The sequence below is a fragment of the Aquarana catesbeiana genome, linkage group LG08 (genome assembly GCF_042186555.1).
Source record: "Aquarana catesbeiana isolate 2022-GZ linkage group LG08, ASM4218655v1, whole genome shotgun sequence".
In the NCBI taxonomy this organism is placed as follows: Eukaryota; Metazoa; Chordata; class Amphibia; order Anura; family Ranidae; genus Aquarana; species Aquarana catesbeiana.
The window spans coordinates 262,116,601-262,135,133 of NC_133331.1; the positions used below are offsets into that span (position 1 = coordinate 262,116,601).

Consider the following 18,533-nt stretch of genomic DNA (forward strand, 5'->3'; position numbering starts at 1 on the left):
ACAAAAGACAAATATGACTTCAACATGGCTGAACTACTTTTCAAATATATATATATATATATATATATATATATATATATATATATATATATATCCCTTACAATTAAAGTAATTGAATCAAAAAGTACCCTAGACTGTGTTCACAAGAGGGAAACAAATCAAACACAGAGATTTCTTTAATTTAGTCATTTTTGCAGTGTCTGGTGTGGATCCAGGTGACTTTTCCTTCAAGTTTTGCAAAAACTGTACATGAAATAGATGCTGTATTGAGTCTCCAAACATTTCCTTATATATAAATGTCTCTTAACAATCCACAAGTCACCTGGCTTTAGTTTTAGATCCTTCCAAACTTTTAGGATCTGGAATTGGGGAGAAAACACATAAATGAGTTTGTCAAAAAACCTTCAAAATCTTCAAAAAAGATCAGCAACATTCTCTGTGAGATCCGAATATAGGACTTCAGCTGCTGAGACAAAATATAAGCAAGTGAGTAACACACTCCCAAACAAAATCCCATAGGGAGAGAGTCCAACATCCCCCTTAGGGGCTTGATAAAATATAAGAAAACATTCAGGCAAAAGTTTTCTAGTTTCTTACTCTACTTTGTCCACTACATTGTAGACAGTAAGGGGTGTAAAAATAAAACCTCAAAACTTCTATTAAGGACTCTCCAATAAAAAATGATTTCCTCTGTTACTCTCTGTACTCTCTTACTACTTCTGATAACACTTTTTACTGTGGCATTTGCCACTGGACATCCAAAAAACATGTCCATACAGACAAAATGCATACTCGTAAGATCCTGACTTGGGCAACTGGATATATCTTTTTTGTGATCTCTGGAAGGGATGTTCAGCTTTTGGTAACACCTTTGGTAACAGGTAAAACAAGAAGTGGTATGTTATAAAAACAACTGTGGAGAACCCTGGCTCTATCCCATGCTCATTTACTAAGGCAGCCATAACTGCTTGTGACTGATGACACGGTCCATGTGTCAAGCTGGAGGGAAAAGAGTGGCTGGCAGACATAAATGATCACCTTTTCCAAAGTTCTGTTTCATAAGAAGTTGCCCCCTGTGGACCACTTGTTCTTCTCGTTCTGGGGTCCTTAAAGTTTAATTATTAATCCCAGCTATACTGGGCCAGAACTAGGGTGGAATCTGTGAGTTGCACAGACCCATCAAGTGTCCGGGGCTGTAAATGCAGCATCCTTAGTCACCTGGTCTGCTTCCATGTGTGAGTTTTAAAGTTAATATGGCTACCTCAGCAAGAACTTGGAAGGCTGAAAACAGCCGATCAAATTAACTTGGCATGCTTGGTTGGTTTACCTGCCGAAGTAAAAACAAACTTCTGGCCCTTTAAATGGAACCAAAAGCTCTCTATAGCTTGACTATCTATATAAATATACACTCTTTTTATAGCTCACAGGCTTTGCTAAAACATGGAGCTCTGCTTCTTGAGCTGGGGAAAAAGGATCCAATGACTCTGAATACAGAGTATCCTTCTGGGTGATAAACTGCATACTCAAATCTACAAAAAATGTAATATCTGGGTCTTCAGGGAGTGTGTCCTGCACTGGGCTCACAGCAGCTGATTCCTATGTCATCAATTTAACACAATGTCTTCCTTTGTCTCCAGCCTCCTCCAATAGAGGCAATAAGGTGTCTAGATTCAAATGTACGCATTTTTCATTGTTAGATTTGTACATAAATAAACTCATATTTTAAACATTTCATTAGACAAACATTTAGTTATCTGTATATTTGCTGCGCAGAATGTCAGACCATTGACCAAAACAATATCTAACTTTGTCTAATAGCACCTTTGCATAAAAGCTACAGCTCTGATATATCGGGGTGAACCCTTCATTACTGGGTCCAGCTTGCATAAATATATTACAATGGCTTGTTTTCTATCACGTTGTTTGTGTAAGAACTCCAGTTTCATGTTTCAAAAGACAACTTTTTCCTGGCAATATTATAATAAATGATAACAATACCCTGCCGTCATGCAGAGATGCCCATAAATTCAAAATATTCTTCTGCTTATACCACTGTACTTACAAGAAAAAGGGGCACATCATTTCACAATCCAGACATTCTGCTTTGGATTTCAAAAATAAAAATAAATAAAAGGACCAAGAATCTGTATGATGGACCAGCAAGCATCAAAAACTATAAAACAACTGGCTGCAGGTGGCATCTATCCTAACAGGGTGTGTGGACTTGATGTGATGGGTCTGTTATATTTAAATTTTATTTATTATTACTCTCACATTATGGACCGCACATCAAGTTATTATCAAAAACCTTCAAATTTCATTTTTGTAGAAGAACTTCTTATGTATCCCATCCATTTTGGCTTTGTTAAATATTATGGCAGCTTTATTCAAAATAACAACCTCATCTTAATCTTTTTTTTCTCTCAATAAGGGCTTATTGTATAAATGTAAAATTACAAAATTGTTATCTTAATCTAAACTAATCCCATTCATTACAAATTTTCCCATTAACCTGAATTTCATTTCCAACCAAAGGTTGTCTAAACCAGTTTCAATATATCTATATTATTAATAGAATTTTTAAACTCATATTAGAAATTAATACTCATTATTACTTAATTTTACTTTCCCTTTTTTAAATGCACTGTTTCCACTATCAAAGGATATTCAATCTGTGTAATACACGGTTAAATGTAACCTTCATTTTACCATGTTTGGAAAACAGATTCAAAATAATTGTGATCACATTGTTTACCATTAGATTCGTCAACCCAGCACATGTTTTGTCTGAAAAACTGGAATTGGCATGGTGTCCTTCCAGCTTATCACTGACCTCTCAGGGACATTCTTTCAGGAGAGCACAAAGGAGGGGGTCACATCTGCGTACATGACACACACAAGCAATAGAACTAAAGGTCCCAGCATTCGCACACACATACACCAATATCTCTCTAAAATCGTTTACTTTTTCCCATTTGTACACAACACATGCATATCATTCTCTCACTTTCTTTTAACTCTCATTAATATTTTCCTGCCTAAATTCTGCATTCCTTATTTTGTTCAGATATCTTTTATATCTAGCTTCTATGATCGGATGGGCAGCCAGAGTGCTCATCCCATCTTCTCTCTCTGACAACATATAAAGTATTCTGTTTTACCTCTCATTTCTCTGGAGTCAGGCACTACAACTAGTAAAAATCAGAAACAAATTCATCCCACAACCTAACATGATAATGTCCCTTTCTGTCTAGTGTTAATGTCACCCTTGATCCATCCTGCTCACATAGATAGCTGTTTCTCTAGCTGTTTACTCTGCATTATTCTTAGTCCCTATGGCCTTTGGTAACCCAGTTACCCATTGTGGATCCCTGTCCACTCTAACCATTAATCTAGCAGATTTACTACATATACCTGTGAACAGCACTATTCTTCCCTTTCTTATCTATAACACTCCAATGAACAGTAGACAGGGACAACATAACATATAACCACCAATCAATACAGTTCGATTAAGTGGAGTAAAATAGGTACCCTTTGTCCCGAAAATGCCTTACCGATCAAGGAAGTCTGATAACTCAAATGTAAGCAAAAGGCTTACCTCAGCCGGCTGATTATCAGAAATTCCCGGATCGTCTCAAGCTCCTCATTTTGGATACTCAGGGTCACCTGGAATCCCCTCCTAAGGCAAAGCTCGCCATACTGACTCGGTTAAATTGATGATAGGCAACTCCTATCCTCATATTGATTAGTGGTTCCAAATTAATAATAACTACTGCAGTAGGGAACAGACACAAAAGATACACTCAGCATCTTTCCAAATAACTGTTCTGCTTTATTATGACGCAATTGAAGGTTTTTATACACATGATTACGTAGGTATCACATTAATATTACAATTGTACGTTTATGGTAACAAGGGGCATTACATAGGCAGGCTTATTCTAATCAGGCCTCAAAAGAATGTAAACATGTACTGAAAACATTATTAGTGCTGTGTGCACAGTGAGGGCAGTGTGCAATACATACAAAATAGAATACAATTATATACAGAACTTACAAATTTCCATTACAATAGCAAGAGAACATGTCACCTACAAAAAGAAGAAAGTAAATTAGGACTTTAGGCTTTAGACTTTTATTAGGGCAATTTGGTAACTCTTCAGTCAAAACACTTTATTAAGTGTTCTTGCATAGCAAGACCACTTACTGTTATCTCACATATATATTATTCTTATTATTATAGCCAAATTTACCACCCTAACTCCTCCCACAGTTTTTACACTACATAGACAAGTAATATACCGAAACGTGCGGATTGTTCCCGAATGGTGTGCTATTACTTTGTGGAACGTTTCGCCGAATGGTTCACGAAATATCGTCGTTTTTGCGGCAAAATTGGTCCCATAGGAATGAATGGGGAAACTAGAGTGGGAGATGACAAAAGCTGGAAAATCAGAACATGATTTCTAAACTGCCGCCACTCCCTCATTTTCAAGCCCACCTACACAAATCTTATATCAAAACGTTCAACTATCCCTGCTGCCACTAAACATGTCCACGGCTAAGCCATAGTCCTGATAGTTTTCACAATATGACCATTTGTTTACAACTCACACCGTCCATTGACATTCATTGAAACTACACTCTAGCCCCCTCCAAATTTGAAGGGCAATTTCTAAACTGGGACTGTGCCTTCATTTTTAATATTTCAGAGACATACTATACATCAAAATCTAGGTCTGGGTCTTGTGATTCTCACAATATAAAGATCTTCGCTGTAGGATGTATAGTTTTTAAAATACGGCCATTTGTTTAGAGGTCATTTCAGGAAATTTTAGCCATTAATCAGAGTGTACTGTTAGTGTTTGTTTTGTTGCCATGGTTACCAAAGCTTCTGTTATACACAGGGGGGGAGGTGGCTGGAGCATCTCAGCTGATTACAGAGCCCGGGGGAGGGGACAGACACACCATGTACTGATTTATAATAGAGGAATATGATGGGGCAGTTTTGATGGGGCAATTATGATGGGGCAGTTTTGATGGGGCAGTTTTGATGGGGCAGTTTTGATGGGGTAATTCTGATGGGGCAGTTTTGATGAAGCAGTATTTGGGAAGCATAAACAGGGCATGAGCGTTGCTAGGAAACAGTGGTTGTAAACACAAGATGCTGAGACACCCCAAATGCATGTGACTTCATCTGCTAGACTTGATAATGCTTGTAGACTCCTCCCACAGTTTTTACACTACAGAGACAAATAATATACCGAAACGAGCGGATTGTTCCCGATTGGTGTGTTATTACTTTGTGGAATGTTTTGCCGAATGGTCCACGAAATGACGTTTTTGTGGCGAAATTGGTCCCATAGGAATGAATGGCGAAATGTTCAAAACTAGAGTGGGAGGTGACAAAAGCTGACAACCCCATGATCAGCCAAAACATTATGACCACCCCATGATCAGCCAAAACATTATGACCGCCCCATGTAAAAAAAATATTTTTGAAAAAAAAAAATAATTTTTGAAAAAAAAAAAAATATTTTTGAAAAAAAAATTACTTTTAAAAAAAAAATTATTTTTGAAAAAAATATATATTTAAAAAAAAAATATTTTTGAAAAAAAAAAATTATTTTTGAAAAAAAAATTACTTTAAAAAAAATAATAATTTCGAAAAAAAAATTATTTTTCAAATAAAAAAATTCATTTTTGAAAAAAAAAATTACCTTTGAAAAAAAAAATTACTTTTGAAAAAAAAAATCATTTTTGAAGAAAAAAAAATCATTTTTGATTAAAAAAAATTCATTTTTGAAAAAAAAAATTACTTTTGAAAAAAATGTTCAGCTCTTTCAGCGAATGATGGAACTTTTTTACTACTATTTATACTTTTTAAAATATTAAGCTTTTTAACACTTTTCACAGTTACTCAAGCCACTCCACCCAGTTACTCCGCCCACTCCAGTTGTAGAGGCAAGAACACTTTCACAATTTCCCCAGAAATTGTACCTTTTCTAGTTCTTATTATTATAGCCAAATTTACCACCCTAACTCCTCCCACAGTTTTTACACTACATAGACAAGTAATATACCGAAACGTGCGGATTGTTCCCGAATGGTGTGCTATTACTTTGTGGAACGTTTCGCCGAATGGTTCACGAAATATCGTCGTTTTTGCGGCGAAATTGGTCCCATAGGAATGAATGGGGAAACTAGAGTGGGAGATGACAAAAGCTGGAAAATCAGAACATGATTTCTAAACTGCCGCCACTCCCTCATTTTCAAGCCCACCTACACAAATCTTATATCAAAACGTTCAGCTATCCCTGCTGCCACTAAACATGTCCACGGCTAAGCCATAGTCCTGATAGTTTTCACAATATGACCATTTGTTTGCAACTCACGTCGTCCATTGACATTCATTGAAACTACACTCTAGCCCCCTCCAAATTTGAAGGGCAATATCTAAACTGCGACCGTGCCTTCAATTTTAATATTTAAGAGACATACTATGTATCAAAATCTAGGTCTGGGTCTTGTGATTCTCACAATATAAAGATCTTCGCTGTAGGATGTATAGTTTTTAAAATACGGCCATTTGTTTAGAGGTCATTTCAGGAAATTTTAGCCATTAATCAGAGTGTACTGTTAGTGTTTGTTTTGTTGCCATGGTTACCAAAGCTTCTGTTATACACAGGGGGGAAGGTGGCTGGAGCATCTTAGCTGATTACAGAGCCCGGGGGAGGGGACAGACACACCATGTACTGATTTATAATAGAGGAATATGATGGGGCAGTTTTGATGGGGTAATTCTGATGGGGCAGTTTTGATGAAGCAGTATTTGGGAAGCATAAACAGGGCATGAGCGTTGCTAGGAAACAGTGGTTGTAAACACAAGATGCTGAGACACTCCAAATGCATGTGACTTCATCTGCTAGACTTGATAATGCTTGTAGACTCCTCCCACAGTTTTCACACTACAGAGACAAATAATATACCGAAACGAGCGGATTGTTCCCGATTGGTGTGTTATTACTTTGTGGAATGTTTTGCCGAATGGTCCACGAAATGACGTTTTTGCGGCGAAATTGGTCCCATAGGAATGAATGGCGAAATGTTCAAAACTAGAGTGGGAAGTGACAAAAGCTGACAACCCCATGATCAGCCAAAACATTATGACCACCCCATGATCAGCCAAAACATTATGACCGCCCCATGTAAAAAAAAAAATTATTTTTGAAAAAAAAAAATTATTTTTGAAAAAAAAAATTATTTTTGAAATAAAAAAAATTCATTTTTGAAAAAAAAAATTACCTTTGAAAAAAAAAATTACTTTTGAAAAAAAAAATCATTTTTGAAGAAAAAAAAATCATTTTTGATTAAAAAAAATTCATTTTTGAAAAAAAAAATTACTTTTGAAAAAAATGTTCAGCTCTTTCAGCGAATGATGGAACTTTTTTACTACTATTTATACTTTTTAAAATATTAAGCTTTTTAACACTTTTCACAGTTACTCAAGCCACTCCACCCCACCCAGTTACTCCGCCCACTCCAGTTGTAGAGGCAAGAACACTTTCACAATTTCCCCAGAAATTGTACCTTTTCTAGTTTCTTTTAAGTTATGCAGGGACACACAGAAGCTTTTTTTTTTTTTTTTTTAACTAACAAAAATTCATGATGGAGTTATTCAGAAGGACAGTTACCAGTAGAAAAAAATAGTGTTATATATATATATATATATATATATATATATATATTTTTTTTTTTTTTTTAATAAGAAAGAGTGGGTTGAGGGTTTTGGTCATTAAGTGGCAATACTTTTGGCTCTTGCTAAACAAAGGTCAAAACAGGCTAAGGTGTGAGCAAAAGTTGTGTTTGTGACAGCCTGGGCTCAAGGGGAAGTGGGTTGAATAGGGCTGGTCATCATTCAACCAGGAAAAAGGACTGACAGTGGACCAGAATTTCTGCAGAAGACAGTGCTAGAAAAAATAAAATATTGCTGTTTTTTTTTATTTATAAAACGCCTAGTAAATGTATTTAAAAAAAAAAAAAAAAAAAAAGTTTATTGAAAATGTACATACCCGACAAATTGATGCTTTAGTGTGAGCTGAAAGGGTTACAATTCCTGTAATGATATACTACAAAATAAATACATACATGTAAAAAAAAGGTTAAAAAAAATAAAAAAAAAAATAAAAATAATAAAAATGTATAACATTGAAAAACACAAAATCAGATGATTAAAACTGAAGTGGTACTTACAGCTACTGCGGCCCAAATGGGGTTTCCACTTATAGAAAGTTTGTAAATGATCATGCAAATTCCCAGGGTCACATTGACTGCGGCTGCAAAAAACAGCACCACCTACATAAAAAAAAAGACAATTCTTGTTATTAGGTCACTTACATAAACTGGAGCCTGATGTTTATTATGTCATTTGTTCTAACTATATTTGTTGTATATACTGTATTTACTCAGTTACCCTCTTTTGTTGACATGACCTTTTGCTGTTAACTTTCAGCTCACTTTAACATATATCTGATTGTGATTCCTTTCATAATTAATGCCTAGCAAAAAATATTCCTGATAAAACTTAGTGGTTCATTTTGATTAAGTTTCAATGAGTATAAAATTAGCTATTTCACGAATAAAATTCTACAAAATTGTTGCTTGTTCCTCACTGTCACAAGGATTCTGTTCACGTGTTCTGTTTTGTGTTGTGTTTTGCTCATGTTTAATGTAATAGGTAAGTTCTAGTATCACTCAAATTTAACCCTTATCTCCCCCTCAACATCATTTTTTTTTTTAAATTCTACCTTGTTCCTGCATGAACCGCTTGCTGCCCACCCTATGGCACTTTTACTGCTACAGGGCAGTAGCTGTGCATGGGATCATGTGTTTATATAGTGATTTTGCACTTCCGCCTGCAGGGAGTGCACTGCTTCTGCTGTGAATAATCACAGCAGAAGCCGATCTGCGGGTGCCGGCACTCAGTGTCCACTGGCACCTGCTGATCGTTAAGTATTCAGACCCTTTGCTGTGACACTCATATATTTAACTAGGGTGCTGTCTATTTCTTCTGATCATCCTTGAGATGGTTCTACACCTTCATTTGAGTCCAGCTGTGTTTGATTATACTGACTGAACTTGATTAGGAAAGCCACACACCTGTCTATATAAGACCTTACAGCTCACAGTGCATGTCAGAGCAAATGAGAATCATGAGGTCAAAGGAACTGCCTGAAGAGCTCAGAGACAGAATTGTGGCAAGGCACAGATCTGGCCAAGGTTACAAAAAAATTTCTGCTGCAATTAAGGTTCCTAAGAGCACAGTGGCCTCCATAATCCTTAAATGGAAGACGTTTAGGATGACCAGAACCCTTCCTAGAGCTGGCTGTCCAGCCAAACTGAGTTATCGAGGGAGAAGAGCCTTGGTGAGAGAGGTAAAGGAAAACCCATAGATCACTGTGGCTGAGCTCCAGAGATGCAGTTGGGAGATGGGAGAAAGTTGTAGAAAGTCAACCATCACTGCAGCCCTCCAGCAGTCGGAGCTTTATGGCAGAGTGGCCCGACGGAAGCCTCTCCTCAGTTCAAGACACATGAAAGCCCACATTGAGTTTGCTAAAAAAACACCTGAAGGACTCCAAGATGGTGAGAAATAAGATTCTCTGGTCTGATAAGACCAAGATAGAACTTTTTGGCCTTAATTCTAAGTGGTATATGTGGAGAAAACCAGGCACTGCTCATCACCTGTCTAATACCGTCCCAACAGTGAAGCATGGTGGTGGCAGCATCATGTTGTGGGGGTGTTTTTCAGCTGCAGGGACAAGACGACTGGTTGCAATCGAGGGAAAGATGAATGCGGCCAAGTACAGGGATATCCTGGATGAAAACGTTCTCCAGAGTGCTCAGGACCTCAGACTGGGCCGAAGGTTTACCTTCCAACAAAATGACCCTAAGCACACAGCTAAAATAATGAAGGAGTGGCTTCACAACAACACCATGACTGTTCTTGAATGGCCCAGCCAGAGCCCTGACTTAAATCCAATTGAGCATCTTTGGAGAAACCTAAAAATGGCTGTCCACCAACATTTACCATCCAACCTGACAGAACTGGAGAGGATCTGCAAGGAGGAATGGCAGAGGATCCCCAAATCCAGGTGTGAAAAACTTGTTGCATCTTTCCCAAAAAGTCTCATGGCTGTATTAGATCAAAAGGGTGCTTCAATGACGGGCACTGATATGGCTGCACTGATGGGCACTGATACGGCGGCACTGATGGGCACGGATGAGGTGGCACCGATGGGCACTGATGATGGGCACTGATAGGCGGCACTGATGGGCACTGATAGGTGGCACTGATGGGCACTGATAGGTGGCACTGGTATGCGGCACTGATGGGCACTCATAGGTGGCACGGATGGGCACTTATAGGCGGCACTGATGGGCACTCATAGGTGGCATTGATGGGCACTCGTAGGTGGCATTGATGGTTACTTATGGGTGGCACTGATAGTTGGCACAGATGGGCACGGATGGGCACTGATAGATGGGCACTGATGGGCACTGACAGGTGGCATGAATGGACACTGATGGGTGGCACTGATGGCATTACTTGTTTGCAGTGATGCCCCTAAGGGTGGCATTGCTGGGCATCACTGCAACATTGTGCCAATCAGTGCCCATTTGTGGGCACTGATTGGCACAGATTTGGCACACTGGGCACATGTGGATGGCCATGGGGTACATACCTGGCCATCCACATGTTGCCCCTTCCCTGGTGGTCCTAATGGCGATCCCTGGTGGTCCAGTGTGGTGATCTGCGGGGGGGCTGCGCAGACCCCCCCTGCCAGGAGAGCCGCCGATCGGCTCTCCTCTACTTGCGTCTGTCAGACGCGAGTGAGGAAGAGCCGATCAACGGCTCTTCCTAGTGACAGCGTGATCAGCCGTGATTGAACATGGCTGATCACGTGGTAAAGAGCCTCTTCCGGAGGCTTTTTACCAAGATCAGTGTAGCGGTGTGTCAGACTGACACACCGCTCCACCGATCGCCGCGATGCGCGCCCCCGGGGGTGCGCTGCGGCATGTTATCCTGCTGGACGTCATATGACGTCCAGTCAGGATAACAGAACCACTTCCCGGACGTCAATCCGCTATAGGGCGGGCGGGAAGTGGTTAATAAATCTGCAAAAATGTCAACAATTCTGTGTTTTTCTGTCAATGTGGGGTGCTGTGTGTACATTAATGAGGAAACAAAATTAACTTAAATGATTTTAGCAAATGGCTGCAATATAACAAAGAGTGAAAAATTTAAGGGGGTCTGAATACTTTCCGTCCCCACTGTATGTACATGACTGCATGTTGTGCATTTTCTATACAATTGTCAATGAATACAATGTTATGTACGCCCCCACAGTCAGGTTGTGCTTCTCTACAGCTGGGTGGCCATGCAATTAGGGTTATCTGTGTGAACAATTTTGGACAATTAATATGCAAACCATTAATTACATATGTGATAGTTATCTTTTTTCAATAGATGTGAAACTCATTGTTTTATTTACGCATATTAGATTTTCAATCTCCTGAAGAAGTGCTAACGTGCGCAACATGTAGAGCAACCTATTTTTCGCCTCAACTACCAACCGCATCGACTTTTTGAAAATATCTAATATACCACCACTAGTACCATTTGTTACCATATATATACAGAAACAAAATTAACTTGATTGTATGAGTGCCATCTAGGCTCTATGCTGGAATGTTTTTAGCTATATGTTTGTACATGCTGTTTTAACATTTTTTTAATTAAAGATATTATATTTTAAACAATTTATTATGGGTGTGCCTATAAAGTCCATTTTCATTCTGTGGTAATCTATTCAGTTAGGACGTTGGCACACAGCTACCTGTGTATCCACAGTGCCATCCTGTGGTGATACATTATATCTGTTTTTTCTAAACTTCAAAAGAAGTTCGGATGCGGAATCTAAACCCTCATTGGGAGCTGAAAATTAAAAAAGGGCTCATGGAGAGCTCTTAGCTCCTGTATTGGCCTCTCTTTACTCTGATTGAAGGAGGGAGCCTTGCCGGACTCAATGAGTCATGCTCGTATAGTTTTAATCTAAAAGCATGCAAAAGATCCATCCTCTTGTGCTTCATATAGGCCTATTGCTCGTTTGAATGTAGATTTCAAGATTTTGACTAAGTTAGTCTCCCAACGACTACAACCTTTGATGTTGAATATTATCAACTCAGATCAGATGGTTTTATGCCTGGCAGGACTCTTTGTACATCTTGCCGATCGAGGGCGAATACTGCTGTGCAAAATGTAAGCACATTGTTTCCCTGGAAGCCCAGGTTCTGAATCTGGGGAAGCAACTGTCAGCACTGAGAAGTCCCTCCATACTAAAGGTGAACCAGGAACGTACACGGCAGGTGCCGGCAGGGGCCAGCACAGAGGCGGGTGGAGACAAAGAGGTGCAGGCACTAGCAAAGAGTAGATGGGTGACAGTCAGGAGGGGTAGAGGGGGAAGTGCCAGGGAGGCCGATCCAGGACTGGAGCATCCCAATAAGTACGCTCCATTGAGTGACATTGGTGTAACCAGTCAGGGACCAGCACTGCTGGAGATGAGGGACTCTCCTAGCTGCCAGGGGAAGAACTCCTCCAGTGAGAGTGGGGGGGCAGCAAAGGGAAAGGAAAGACAGATTCTGGTGGTAGGGGACTCAATTCTTAGAAGGACAGAGAGGGCAATCTGTAACCAAGACCTGAAGCGCCGAACAGTATGTTGTCTACCGGGCGCTCGGGTTCGGCACATCACGGATCTTGTGGACAGATTACTGGGAGGGGTTGGGGAAGACCCGGCTGTCATGGTGCACGTTGGCACCAATGACAAAGTCAGAGGCAGATGGAGTGTCCTAAAGAACGATTTTAGGGACTTAGGAGCTAAATTGAGGAAAAGGACCTCCAAGGTAATGTTCTCAGGAATACTACCGGTACATCGAGCCACACCAGAGAGGCAGAGGGAGATTAGGGAAGTAAACAAGTGGCTGAAGAGCTGGTGTAGTAAGGAGGGGTTTGGGTTCCTGGAGGACTGGGCCGACTTCTCAGTCGGTAACCGGTACTATAGAAGGGACGGACTGCACCTAAATGAGGAGGGTGCAGATCTGCTGGGAATGAAGATGGCCAAAAAGTTAGAGGGGTTTTTAAACTAGGCGATGGGGGGGAGGGTCCAGAGACAGTGATAGCCAGCGCGGAAGATATTCCAGAGGGTAGTATTGGGGGCATTAGTGGTAGGTTAACCAAAGCACAAAAACACAAGGTGAGTATAGTAGCAAGTCCAAGTTGCAATCTTGAAACGCCCAATACGAGGACAATATGCGACCGGTCTAAACTATGTGGCATGTTCACCAATGCCAGGAGCCTGGCGGACAAGATGGGTGAACTAGAGATACTGTTGTACAAGGAGGATTTGGATTTTGTGGGAATTTCAGAGACCTGGTTCAACAGCTCTCATGATTGGCTGGCAAACATTCAAGGGTATACCCTATACCGCAAGGATAGAGAGGGTAAAAAAGGGGGAGGGGTATGCCTATATATCAAGAATAATGTACAAGTGAATGTGAGAGATGACATCACTGAGGGGGCTAGGGAGGAGGTGGAATCTTTATGGGTAGAGCTCCAAAGGGATGAAGCTAAGGGGAAAATAATACTGGGAGTATGCTATAGGCCCCCTAACCTGAGGGAGGAAGTGGAGACGGATCTCCTATCACAAATTGGATTAGCAGCAAGGATGGGAAGTGTTATCATAATGGGGGATTTTAATTATCCAGACATAGACTGGGCGGAGGGAACCGCGCATTCATTTAAGGCTTGCCAGTTCCTTAGTGTCTTGCAGGACAATTTTATGGGTCAGATGGTAGACGCACCAACTAGAAATAAAACATTACTAGATCTACTGATTACCAACAATACAGACCTGATAACAGATGTGGAAATACGGGGCAATTTAGGTAACAGCGATCACAGGTCAATTAGTTTCAGTATAAATCACACAAATAGGAGACATGAAGGGAACACAAAGACACTGAATTTCAAAAGAGCCAACTTCCCTAAACTACAAACCTTGCTAAAAGGCATAAATTGGGATAAAATATTAGGAACAAAGAATACGGAGGAGAGATGGGTTTGCTTTAAGAGCATATTAAATAAGGGCATTAGCCAATGTATCCCATTGGGTAATAAATTTAAAAGAGCGAACAAACATCCTGGATGGCTTAACTCCAATGTAAAAATGCATATAAAAGCAAAGGAGAAGGCCTTCAAAAAATACAAGGTTGAGGGATCATCCACAGCATTCAGAATTTATAAAGAATGCAATAAGAAATGTAAGGGTGCAATTAGGACGGCTAAGATAGAACATGAAAGACACATAGCGGAGGAGAGCAAAAAAAATCCCAAGAAATTCTTTAAGTATGTAAACAGTAAAAAAGGGAGGACAGACCATATTGGCCCCATAAAGAATGAGGAAGGACATCTGGTTACAAAGGATGGGGAGATGGCAGAGGTATTGAATTTATTCTTCTCCTCAGTCTTCACGAGTGAATCGGGGGGCTTCAGTAACCAAAACTGCAGTGTTTATCCTCATGACACAACACAGGAAGCACCTACATGGTTAACAGAGGACGGAATTAAAATTAGACTTGAGAAACTTAACATTAATAAATCACCGGGACCAGATGGCTTGCATCAGAGGGTACTTAGGGAACTCAGTCAGGTGATTGCCAGACCGTTGTTCCTAATTTTTACAGACAGTCTATTGACTGGAATGGTACCAGCTGATTGGAGAAAAGCCAATGTAGCACCAATATTTAAAAAGGGCCCAAAAAACATCCCTGGGAATTACAGACCAGTTAGCCTAACATCAATAGTATGTAAACTCTTGGAGGGGATGATAAGGGACTATATACAAGATTTTAGTAATAAGAATGATATCATTAGCAGTAATCAGCATGGATTCATGAAGAATCGTTCTTGCCAAACCAATCTATTAACCTTCTATGAGGAGGTGAGTTGCTATCTAGATAAAGGAAGGCCCGTAGACGTGGTGTATCTGGATTTTGCAAAAGCATTTGACACAGTTCCCCATAAACGTTTACTGTACAAAATAAGGTGCGTTGGCATGGACCATAGGGTGAGTACATGGATTGAAAACTGGCTACAAGGGCGTGTTCAGAGGGTGGTGATAAATGGGGAGTACTCAGAATGGTCAGGGGTGGGTAGTGGGGTCCCCCAGGGTTCTGTGCTGGGACCAATCCTATTTAATTTGTTCATAAATGACCTGGAGGATGGGATAAACAGTTCAATCTCTGTATTTGCAGACGATACTAAGCTAAGCAGGGCAATAACTTCTCTGCAGGATGTGGAAATCTTGCAAAAAGACCTGAACAAATTAATGGGGTGGGCGACTACATGGCAAATGAGGTTCAATGTAGAAAAATGTAAAATAATGCATTTGGGTGGCAAAAATATGAATGCAATCTATACACTGGGGGGAGAACCTCTGGGGGAATCTAGGATGGAAAAGGACTTGGGGGTCCTAGTGGATGATAGGCTCAGCAATGGCATGCAATGCCAAGCTGCTGCTAATAAAGCAAACAGAATATTGGCATGCATTAAAAGGGGGATCAACTGCAGAGATAAAATGATAATTCTCCCGCTCTACAAGACTCTGGTCCGCCCGCACCTGGAGTATGCTGTCCAGTTCTGGGCACCAGTCCTCAGGAAGGATGTACTGGAAATGGAGCGAGTACAAAGAAGGGCAACAAAGCTAATAAAGGGTCTGGAGGATCTTAGTTATGAGGAAAGGTTGCGAGTACTGAACTTATTCTCTCTGGAGAAGAGACGCTTGAGAGGGGATATGATTTCAATTTACAAATACTGTACAGGTGACCCCACAATAGGGATAAAACTTTTTCGCAGAAGAGAGTTTAATAAGACTCGTGGCCACTCATTACAATTAGAAGAAAAGAGGTTTAACCTTAAACTACGTAGAGGGTTCTTTACTGTAAGAGCGGCAAGGATGTGGAATTCCCTTCCACAGGCGGTGGTCTCAGCGGGGAGCATTGATAGCTTCAAGAAACTATTAGATAATCACCTGAATGACCGCAATATACAGGGATATGTAATGTAATACTGACACATAATCACACACATAGGTTGGACTTGATGGACTTGTGTCTTTTTTCAACCTCACCTACTATGTAACTATGTAACTATGTAATTTGAGGAGATTATATACTAATAATTATGCTTCACATCTTAATATAGGATCTAGAGTCATTGCTTCCTTGGTTATTGAGAAGGCCTTTGATACCCTGGAGTGGCCCTTTTTGTGGAAAGTACTCCGCAGAATGTGTTTTTACTCCGCAGAATGTGTTTATAAAATGGTTACAGGTCTTATATAGGAATCCCACAGCTGCAGTAAAAATGGGAGGAGGGTTGTCATCTCCCTTTTCATTATTTAGGGGAACTAGGCAGGGCTGCCCTCTCTCTCTCTAACCCTTTTTGCAATTGCTATGGAGCCGGTGGCGGAGGCTCTACGCACTTCCCCCAATATTAAGAGATTGCGGATCGGCTGGTTGGAGGAGAGGGTAGCTTAGTATGCAGACAATCTCCTATTATTTTTAAATGATGATGCTGGCCCCTCGTTACAAGGGGCCCTAGATATACTGGATTCATTTTCAGCGGTTACAGGGCTGAAGGTAAATTGGACTAAGTCATTGTTTCCAATAGATTTAGAAGCCCATAGTAAGGCTTTGAAGGATATTCCACTGCAGTGGGTAGATCATTTAAAGTATTTAGGAGTTGTAATTTCCCATCAAGCTTCTGAATTTATGTCCCTGAATCTGACTCCAATTCTGGGAGATGTTGGGTCAAAATTGAAAGCATGGAAGTTTCTACCATTGTCCCACCTTGGGCCAGGAGGACCTTCAGGTCGGGAACAACGAACCCCGACAAATTGGCGCCTGTACCTTAAGTACCCTTACCCAGAATGCACGGCGAGTGAACCACTCCCACCGGGCTGTTTCTGAGTAAAAGGGGTACCCAATGCATCCAGCTTGTTGCATTTCCAACACTTACCGGTGGCAACAGCGACACCCAAGGCCAAGTGGAAACTGACACAACCCGGCTGAACTGGTACAGAAACCAGCGAATTTACCATAATTAGTCTGAGCTAAACTACAGCTTCAGACATCCTTAAATTTACATAGATAGCACCTGCTCATCAGGAGCAGGGCGCTACAGTAGTATATGGGGTGAGGTTTGACATTTAAATGGATACATGGGCTGGCCTAGATAAAATAGAAACATAGATTATAGTTATTACCAAAGAGAATATTTTTTTTTATTTTTTTATTTTTTTGCTATACAATGTGATGGGATTGTGTTATCCTACTAATATATTTCAGATTCAATGTGTATGATGTGTTGTCGTGTTTTGTTTAAGAAATTAAATAAAAAGATTTATTAATAAAAAATTTAAAAAATCCAATCTTTTCAGATAATAGCCAAGGGGGTATACAAAAATGGAAAAACGAAGGAAAAAGCTGTGCTCGAAAAACAAAATAAGTAATAAAAATTAAAATATATTGACAAAAAATAAAAAAGAATATAAAGTGTGTGAAAATATAAAAGCAGCCAGTACCTAAGGTCTAGTCTCAAACCTCACAACAATATATATAATGCAAAGAGATGCAGCGCTAGAAAAAGGATTGGTGAAAAGAAAATGAAAAGAAAAAAGACTAAGGCATAGTCTCATCAGCATCAAATAATAATAATTGAGCAAAACAAATTAATGAGCTCACGTGCAAATTAATAAAATAACATGAATATCTGTATGGGTGTGAATAAACACAAAATCTAATCCAAATAACAATGAGTGAAAAAATTACTGTATATTTAAACCTTAAATAATAAAACAGATGAGTGACAAATGCATATTAAGATGTGTGAAGGGAACCCACTAGAAAAAACAGTCCTGAAAACGGTGACCAAAAAAAAAGAGAGCAGCCATAAAAAGTGCCAAGAAAAAGAAACGAAGAAAGTCTTCTTTATCTTGTCACACACAGGGTGGAAAATCAAATGCGCTTACCGGACGGCGATGACTGCTATTACGGCGGTCTCGCCCAGCACAGGGAAATCGGTCTCCCAACAACCATAACGCACAGCAGCAGCTAGCAGCAGATGATTCTCAGGGATATGAAACAGAAACATTCCATAGTGTAATACGTCCAAAAAGATTGATTTATTGAGTATAAAAGTACACTTACAGGATCGCAATATTAAAAGGGCAGCGGAATAATGCGGCATAAAAAACTCTGGCATCTCCGTCTGTAACCTCCACTTCCTAGGTTCGTGTATAGCCCGTCTGAGAACAACGTGATGATGTCGTAGGCTCCTCCCTACGTGTTTCGTCACGATAGGACGTCGTCTGGGGATTGGCCAAGCTGGAGCGTCATCACGTATGGGCATTATATAC

At 40.0% G+C, this 18,533-nt stretch overlaps 1 pseudogene; it reads right to left on the reverse strand.

Annotated features, from left to right (window-relative positions):
- Nucleotides 1-18,533, reverse strand: part of LOC141106389 (uncharacterized) — a 54,785-nt pseudogene that overhangs the window by 22,720 nt on the left and 13,532 nt on the right.